Source organism: Pteropus alecto, unplaced genomic scaffold (assembly GCF_000325575.1).
Source record: "Pteropus alecto unplaced genomic scaffold, ASM32557v1 scaffold7, whole genome shotgun sequence".
NCBI classification, from domain to species: Eukaryota; Metazoa; Chordata; class Mammalia; order Chiroptera; family Pteropodidae; genus Pteropus; species Pteropus alecto.
In genome coordinates this window covers 24,953,696-24,964,353 of record NW_006494614.1, presented here as the reverse complement: position 1 = coordinate 24,964,353, position 10,658 = coordinate 24,953,696, and positions in this window count along the sequence as shown.

Sequence of the window (10,658 nt, the reverse complement as noted above, 5' to 3'; positions counted from 1 at the left end):
AAATCTAATTAAAAAGTAAAATTTAATTTTCTGTAAATATCCAAATATTAAGAAATAAATAACAAAAATGAAAATTCTCTGTGTTCCGTATTGAAGAGAAAAATCACTCCTAATAATATTTTAATGTCTGCTTTCTACACATTTAACTCTAAACAGAATGTTTCTAACTATAATTATAATTGCTCATTTATTTGTATCTGTTGCATACAAAAGGAAGAGAAAAACATTAAAGAAAAAATCACTATGCTCCATTAAATAAAATGTTAAAAATCTACTCATCCCTATTTATTTAAAAGGCATGGATTTTTTCATTTAATTGAAGGAACAAAACCTTTGAGCAGGACTGTGTCATTTATCACATTAGATGGTTAGGCAAGTCTTTGTATTAGACCATGATCTCTCTCTTCAGGCCTATAAAATAAGATTTAAATAAAGGATTGAAAGATTCACTTGAGAATGTATTATCCAGATGCAAGACTTGATCATCTACCTTATATAATTCAAGGTAAGTTAATGACTAGGAACTTAATCTAGAGGAAGCAATCAGGGTTCTTTTCACATCAACTTCACAGCCACTCTCTAAATTAAAGTTTGTGACATATTTTTGTCTCGGCCATGCTACCCTGAACAAGCTGGATCCCATCTGATTTCGGAAGCTAAGCAGTGTCATGTCTGGTTAGTAATTGGATGGGAGACCACCTAGGAAGACCAGGTGCTGTAGACATAAAAAAATAAAAATGAAATAAAATAAATAAGAGATTGTTAGCTGACAAGGTCCTTGCAATCTGTGAGGCCAACCAAGGGCTGCCTCGCCTAAAAAAATAAAAATAATAAAGTTTGTGACATTTTTTAAAAATTTATTTTTATTATGGTGACATTGGTTAACGAAATACAGTATCAGGTGTACAATTCAACCATAAGGCACATATATTGCATAGTGTGTTCACTGCCCACAGTTAGATTTCTTTATGTCACCACAAATTTGACCCCTTTTATGCCATCTACCTTCCTGTGACTCCTTTTATGCAGGCAAAAGAAAGCATTTGAAGTAAGTATCTGGTATTTAGTAGGGAAGAAAATAAGGAGGATAGAAAGAGGGTGTTTAGCAGGTATTTGTCTCATTTTATTCATCCATTCACTCTAAGTGACCCTTTTACTCACCAATTAGTTTTGTCTGTGAGAACTAAGAATGTATGTCTAGAAAAATAATGTATAAATTCATCATTGTATTATATACGTGGTCATCAGTCAGTGTTGAATACATATATAATCAGATTCCTTAAATCAAGTTTGAAGTAAATATTTAGGAGCATCTAAATAGTTAGACTATTTATGAGGAAATTTCTCTTCCATGCTTCTACATATCAGAAGGCAGTTTAAGGAAATCTGTCATGTGCTGCATGTGGTGAGATCTTCCTCTTTTTCTAGGAGCAGTATCACTACACAACTCTGAAAAAGTTAACATTAAACTATCAACTCAATTCCTAATTTAAGAATAATTTTAACTGTAGTTGAAAAGAAAGAGATAATGTGTTTAGATTTATTTTATTATGTTGCTTAATCACAAATCATAAACAAAAATGGACTCATCAAAATGAGGTCCAAGTAATTACAACTGAACCCAAATATGTTTCCCTTATAAAAACAGGCAGAGATATTCCACAAGCATATAATAAATGAAAACTAACTTTCAATATCAAAATATACATACATTTTGTTAGTTTGGATTAACTTAATCACTTTTATATTATTTTTAGTAATTTACAATAATATTTTCTCTTAAAATGTTTAATTTGAAAAAGTTTTAGATGACTTACCAAGAGTTAAATAGAAAAGTATATAATAAAATCATGTTTTGCTATCAAAGTCTATTATTCTGTATAATACATTATGAGTAGTCTGTATATCTTATTTAAATTGAACAGGTTGAGAGAGACAGGACACAATCATTTAAAGTCTGAACTATCATATGTAGGATAGGGATGGTAAATGTAGATGTAGAAAACTAAGGTTTTTATAGTCTCCTGTTTCCTTTGTACACATCTCTAAACTGGCATGGGACTCTATCGTATAAACCCAAATAAAGCATTTAAATTCTAGTGTCTCAAGTGACAGACTTGAGACACTAAAAAAAATATTTGATAAAAAAAAAAATTTGCAAACCACATATATGACAACCTACCTGTGTCTAGAATATATAAAAACTCTGGAAATTTATAAGTTAAAAAAATTAAAAATGGGCAAAAGACATGGATAGATACATGAAAAGCGTTCAACACCATTAGCCATTAGGGAAAAGCAAATTAAAACCACAATAAGGTATCACTACTCATCTATTAGGATGATTAAAATTTTTTAAAAAATAGTGATGACATTTGGCAAATGCTGTTAAGAATTGAGAAAAACCGGATCACTCACAAATTACTGGCAGGCATGTAAAATGGCATAGCTTCTGAGAAAAAATTTATGGCAGTTTCTGACACAATTTCTGAACAAACAAAGCATGGGCTTACCATATAACTCAACAATTGTAGTCTTGAACATTTATCCCGGAGAAATGAAAACTTACAGCCACACAAAAACCTGTATAAGAATGTTTAGAGCAGCTTTATTCTGAAAAATAAAAAAGTGAAAACAATCCAAATATCCTTCAATGGAAAATAGTTAAACAAACTGCCATTCATCCATGTCATAAAATATTACTCAACAATAAAAACAAATGAAGTACTGATACACATAACAACTTGGATGGATCTCAAGGGAATTATGATGAGTGAAATAAGCCAATCACAGAAGGTAACATTCATATAACATTCATGAAATGACAAAATTATAGAGATGGAGAAGAGATTAGTGGTCCCCAAGGATTAGGAATGTAGGAAGGGAAGTAGGGTGCTGTGGCTGTCAAAGATTAGCATGAGGCATCCTTGTGATCAAGCTATTCTATATCTTAACTGTGATGTTGGTGGCATGAATCTGCACATGTAATAAACTTGCATAAAACTAAATGTATACACACACACATATGCAAGTGCATGTATAACTGATGAAATCTGAATATAATGGTGGATTATGTCAATGTGAGTTTTCTGGATGTGATATTGTATTATTCAGTTCCATAAGATGTTACCATTGGGGAAATTAAGAAAAGAATTTATTCAATTTCTTTACTTTTTCTTTGAGAAAATTATAGATTTTTCATGTGAATATACAATTTTCTCAAAGAAAAAGTAAAGAAAAAAATAAAATTTTGTGACAGAATTCTAGGTAGTATATACCAATTGACCAGAGTTGGTGCTAAAGATAAACCTTCTTTGCCGTCATTGATTTGGTGGGGGAGAAAAATCAAACTGGGACAAACAAGTAAATTGAAAATTAGTGTGTGCGATGCTGATGGTACAGGTTTTGACACTGAGCAAAGCTATGTTTAAAAAATGACTGACAAATTCCCTTACTGGGCAACAGTGGTGAATTCACCTAAGCCCTTTAAGACTCAGATTCTTCCATTGTAAAATGTATAAAATAAAAATATCAACGCCTACAGCATTGTGTTGCTATGGATATTGTTCAAAATCCATAACATAAAACATATATGTAAATGCATATAAACATACATAAATAATTTTAGTAGTGACTATTTGTATTATTTCTACCAGAGCCACTTGGTATCAAAGTGATATAGTGGTGGTATGTATGACTTAACCACTAACAGGCAATTTTACATAAAAAGACTCAGTTACAGAGAGGACTCAAAGCTGAGTAGGTGGAAGGAGGAACCTATTAACCAGGGTAATAGAATAGGAAAGAGCACTATTAAGCAAAAGATTAGTAGTCTAGGAAAAATAATCAAATATCATTACAGGGATACTAAAAATGTACCATCTATATTTGCCACGCCAAACCACTGAGATATATATTTGTTGTTCTTATTCTACATGAGCAAAACTGGTGTCCAAGGGTTGGCTCAGCCTGTTATTATAGCTATTGATGTCCTTGTGCCAATAAATGTAGGTAAAATTTACATATCACTTTAAATCAAAGAATAAAAATAAAATCTTTTTCATATATAAGAATGCAATATGATATAGATTATAAATAAAGGACACATATGTAGTAATCTTGTTAAAATAGAGATTTATAGCTATTTACTATATATGTATCTTCATTAGGAAACTATTTGCTATAATTTCTTAGATAAAATATTTTTAAACTATAAGTATGATGGATTTGCATAAATAATTTTAAGTGTTTCCAACTGGCTGCCTAAGTCAGAGAGTCTACTGAAAGTACTGAAAATTTATTACAAGTTTTCTGAATTCAACTACCATATGGTTCATGATGGATCAAATATAAGCAGAATAGGCACCAGATTGGTAGCATACACATTTCAAGCAAGTATGAAATTGGTGAGGTGTCAAGACATATGCACTAGGATTGATGTGTCTGGGATTTCAACCTCCTTTTGTTATCACCAGACTTTTACCAGACTCACAATTTTCCCAGTTTTGGCTTTCCAAGGAATCTAGCAATTCTATTTAATTCCTTACAGAATTTAATAATTGTCCCTACAAGAAGAACTTTTTATTCAAATTTTCCCTAATTAAAAGGTTGTTTTATTTACTTATTCATTTATTTACTAATATATTCTTTCTTTATCTTTTGATTTTTTTTTTTTTTACTTTTTTTATTAGTTTCAAATATACAGGACATTGGTTAGACATTTATGTAGACATTTATGAAACGATCTCCCTGATTATTCTATTTTCCCTCTGGCTTTACACATAGCCATTACATTACTGCTGACTCCACTCCCCATGCCGTGTTCCCCGCCTCGTGACCCTCTATCAACTACTAATTTGTACTTCCTTAACTTTCAATATTGATTCAGACTAATGCCACATTTGCATTAAATACCACTAAGAAACACTATGACAGACTTTATTTAGGATAAAATAATTAAATAGGATAACAAAGTATTCTATTTTCTTCTCTATCTCTCATTCCAAGGATAAGACATTATTACAGAAAGCTTCCTTGTGTTTATATATTTTCTAATGTAAAATATGCAAATGAGATGGCATGTTCTGTCCTCTGAAATGATCCTAACGGCCTCATTGTAACTCGTTTTTCAATCACAGTTTCAAGGAAACTATAATGTATAATTTAGAGTCTGATACAATGTCTCTCAAATAATAACGCTATCCACAAAATTCTGAAAAATTCTCTTCACTAAAATTTTGGAGAAATAAAAATTCAGTTGCTGGCCAAGTCCTTCCTCTGGAAAACTACAGGGATTCTGGCAGAAATGAATAGTAGCTACTGATATGCTTTATTAGATAACCTTCGAGATGTCTCTTTTTTTCGTGTTCAACAAATTCCCTAGCCCTGGTCCACATCTACGATGTTCGACATAGGACCAAGGACATTTTAACTCCTTCAGTTTGGTCAACAAGAAATATCTATAATGTGTTGCCTTTCCTATCCACATTTACTAGTCCAGAACTTCTCAAATTTTAATGATCATATGGAACACGAGGGATCTTGAGAAAATGCAGATACTTATTCACTAGGTCTGGAATGAAACCCATGATTCCGAATTTCTCAGATTCCTTGGTGATGTCAATGATCCTGGTCCACAGACCACATTTTTAGTTGCAATATTAAAGACACTATCCCCTGAATTGTGTTATGCTTGCCTGATTGAGAGGAATTAGGCACTTTACTATGGAGAAAATATTTCAAATAATGAGCATTTAGGTATGTTCCTCCTTACTTTTCCTTCTTTACAAGAATGAGTGGGTGCTTTGTAAAGCTATTTTTCCTGATGACCTGCGTTATTGAAATATTTCATATGAAAACACTTTCATGACTTAAGAAACCACATATATTCAGTGATTAAAATTAAAAAGAAAAATGCTACAAAAATTTGTTACTGAAATACAATATTTTTTCAGCTTTAACGAGGTATAATTGACAAATGAAATTGTAAGATATTTAAAGTGTACATCAGGATAATTTTAGTATACATCATGAAAGGATTCCTCCCATCTAGTTTTTTAGCATGTCCATTACCTCATGTATTTATATTTTGTGCATGTGTGAGAACATTTAAGTTCTACTCTCTTAGCATATTTCAATTACATAATAGTGTTATCAACTATAGTCACCATTTTATACATAAGTACTCAGAACTTATTCATCCTATAGCTGAAAGTCACAATGCTGTTTTCTATTTCCTCTTAGGGAATAATACTCCACTCACTTAGTTGTGCTACATGTATAATATTGATAATTAGATTCAATATATTCATAAAAACAAAACAAAATGAAACAAAAAATAAAACACCCTACTGTGTTTTATTGCCACCTCAAAGCATTCAAGAAGGGTGTCAGGAAATGTTACTTAACCCTACTCTGAGTGCCAGCCTTTGGGCTGCATTTCTAAAGTGACAGCACCAGCACCTTGGGCATTGCCTCAGAACTGCATATCTGCCAGGAAGCTGAGAATATCTTCACATTTCCTGTCAGGAAGTATGATTTTAAATGTTGTTTTAGAAAAGAAAAGGAAGGAAAAAATACAGTAGAGCTATTGCAGTCTTCTACTTTAAAAAAAATTTAACAATTGGGGGCTCGAATTTATATCAGATACTGTGAAATTTTATCTTTTTTCTTTTTAAAGCAGAGCAAAAGAGTTTTCTTCACCTGTTATTTGTTTTTAAATCCAAAAGCCATTATTTTCCATAGTCCTCATTGAACTTCTCTTTTTATGCATTACATTTCACTTTATGGGTTGGTATTTTGCTTTTCCAAATTGTCAGTTTTTACCATTTTATAGATCCTGGCCATTTTAATCTGTCAATTTGTTACTCTTAAAAGTTTTCTGAGCATACAAATAACCCAATGATGGTCTAATTGGGGTTTTTAACTTTAGAAAAAAAATTAAAGACATAATAAAAAATATGACTGGATAGATTCTACAAAAATCTTTTCAAATATTATCTCATTAATTACTGACTAGCTGAATGTGTAACATTAAATATAACAGAAATATCCTGACAAGTATTCCTTAATTTAGAATTAAATATCACATATCCTGAACATTTATTACTTCTTGTGTGTGTGTGGTACAAAAGCTATTTAGAGATGTTATAGTAAATTTTATTTCAAAAAACAAAGTGAAATAAGCCAGTGTGGCCTCCAAATCTCTCTGATTTACTCCCATTTAGTTTCTACTTTGGAAGAACACACCCAAATATTCAATGTCAGTTAACAGTTATTAAACTTTTATGCAGCACACTGAACTTTCTCAGGCATTTCGAACTACAGAAGGGGGGAAATAAGACTTAGTAAGTTATTAGATAAAACAAGCTATAAAATGCCAAAGAAAAAGAGATTATGTAAAATTGTGAGAGAAGAGATCAAGAGGCAGAATATTCTGACAGATTCCCTAAACAGAACGAAGACTACAGATACGTTGAATTAAGGAAGATAAAATCCTGTGCTGAGAAAACAGTACAAAAAAAGGATGCAAAGACATGAAAATTCATTAAAGGTTCAGGAAACTGTGTAATATATAGACTGAAAGATACATGAATATAATGATATGATAATTCTATATTTTCTAAACTTAAAGGATAGGAAGAGGATGTTGCGATTAACTAAAATAGGGAATAAAGGAGGAGAACAGCTTCGGAAAGAAAAGAATGTCTGAGTCATTCTTTTCCGTTATGCTGAATAAGATCATGATTTTAATTTTCTTTTGAGCCCCAGTCAATTTATGCACATATACATGACTATACGATTATATCTAAAATGTGCCTTTATGATGAATGCCATTAAAATTCATCTTATAAAACAGCAAATGCAGTTGACAATTTAACCAAAATAAACACCCAGAACATTCTTTCCTTTGGATCCTGAATAGAAAATTATAATCATTTATTGAGAATACTAAATCTTTCATTTTTTACTCATATCCCACTCATCTTTTGTCAACCAGTCTGCACAAACAGATCTTGATAAAAAGAGTCAACATATAATCATTTTTATACAATATGTGCAATTCTGCCATCATGTTATCATCTTATTTTAAAATGCAGATAAAATAGTAGGCTATATTTTTAAAATTTTGAACATAAGAATATAACAGCTGGAAGAAATAAGATTGGATATTTGAAAGTCCTCTTTCTACTTAAAAAATTATGTTTCTTAAAAAAGGATAATAAAAAAGTATGGAATAAATAATTAGAACAAAAGCATTTTGTGAGAGTTGGGTATATGGATGGGAGGAGTTAGAAGAGTTGTTTTCCTAAAGAGGTGAGAATGATCACTTTTCTCTTTTTTAACTGAATACAGTGAGTCAAATGGAATAATCTCTTGAAGCATGCTGTTTTCTTTTTAATTGGTATATTAACAGTTATTAAAACAAGACAAAAAGAGAAATATAGGGGTTTTAAAAAGAAAGGACAAACATAGTAAGTGTCTAAAACAGAGATATGTTTAGTAAGATAAGACAGGAGAAAGTAGCTCTGCCATCAAATTGACTAAGTATGCCTCCTAGCTTCACATGAATGAAGTATTTGAATTTTGAGAGAATTTGTAAACTTTTCCATAACTTTTTTCCTTAAATATTAAAGGAAATAATATCTATGCCACAAAAATATTTTTAGTTATTAGAGCTAATACGTATAAAATATTTGGTTTTAGTGATTCCAGAGCTGATTTTTATACCTTGATCTGAGCAGGGATAGAAAAATCAATGCTCTGATCCTATGACTATTCTATGTTTTATGAATATTCTATGAAACAATCATGTTCAGCATGGAAAATCAAAACAGACACAAAAGCAGGATCTTAGAATTAATGTGTACACCACTTTTAGAATTTCTTCTCTAAATGCCTTTTTCATTTTTAGTAGCTTGCTACCAATGTAAAATAGGTATTCTGTTATTTATTTCCACAATATAACTTCTGTTCATTTCCAGAAAGTATTAATCTTGCTGCCCCCAAATTCAGTCAATTTTTTTTCCTGAAGATATCACGTTATTTTCTGATTCAATACATTTACTCAAGCTCTTTCATGATTTGGATGGCACACTAACATCACTACCTTCACTGCTTTTCTCCAAGACAAAAACATAATTTTTACTATGTCTTTCTCAATATTTCTATTCACCCTATCAATATCCTTGTTTGGAAATCTGTAACATTTGCCAGCTGATATCTGATGAAATCTTTACTTGTATTACTAATTAATATATTTCTAAACTATTCATATGTACTAGACTTCTCTATACAGTTTCAAAGGTCAACTTAACCAATTACTACCAATGTGTGACTTTGGACAAAGTATTTAATATAACTATAACAATTTTTTTTAATTTAGAAAACTGAGACCCAGATAAAACTTAGTGACACACTCATGGTCATATAATTGTCATTGCTGAGATTCAAACATACATCTACTTGTGCCTAAAACTGATGCATTACCAATCTATCATTGCCTTTTAATAAGAGTAAAATGAAAATTAAATGTGATATGTATTTAAATTATTTAATAATTGGAAATTTCTTAATAATGAAACATTTGCATAAATCATCACTCTAAGAGAGATTTCTTAAAGTTCATGGTCAAAAATATTTCACACAAAGAATTGCTTTATTGTTGCTACTGTGTAAGAGGAAAGAAACATTTTTTTTTGGTGCAAACTGATGACAGATGCATGGCCAAATGCCTAAATGAGCATTACATATCTTGTTGGCTAGGGACATGTAAAGGAATTGGGAAATAAGAAAATAGCATGCTTTCTCCCCACTTCTATATTTCAAAGAGGAAATTATCTCTAACCATATTTATTTATACTGATAAAAAAATAAATCTCTAAATTTGTGCTGTCCAATATGGCAGCCCTTAGCCACATGTGGCTCTTGAGCACTTGAACCATAGCTGAACTGAATAGAGATATGTTTTACATACCAGGTTACAAAGACAGTAGAAAGTATGTAAGATGCTTCATTAATAAATTTAAAATATTGATTACATATAGAAATGATATTTTAAATGTACTAGATAAAATATTAGTAAACTTCATTTACCTGCATTTTCAAAAAAAATTTTGTAACAGTGCTGCCCTACAAATTTTTCCAGATTTCATTTTTTCTCTCATAGGTACATTTATTGATATATTTGTCATGAGTGCTGCTATAAAGCTTTTTATAATTTGCAGCATTAGATAAAATACTTTTAAGCACAAATTTCTTTGTATTTAGTGGTTTAAAAATTATCACAATAATCGTTTCTCTGCTGCAAAATAGCTATATTAGTTCTAAAAGACCTGAATTCATTGTTATTACCTCTCGAGCATTATTTGCATTGTTTATCCATGTTCAGAAAGATTGTTAGATAGAAGGTTCATAAGATAAGAGTCTCTCCCAGGTCTCATTACACAGGGACATGTGACAGTTTCGCTGACTTTATCCGCTAGAGTTTCGGGAGAAGATTGTAACAGTAGTATCCAGCAGTCTTAAGTATTTGTGAAATCTCACCTGATATACAGGATCTTGAAACATAATTCTCCTAATAAATTTCTACCTAAATAATAATGTTCTCTTCAATAGCCTGAATTTAGTATCAGATTATAAATGTGCTTCAAAGAAGC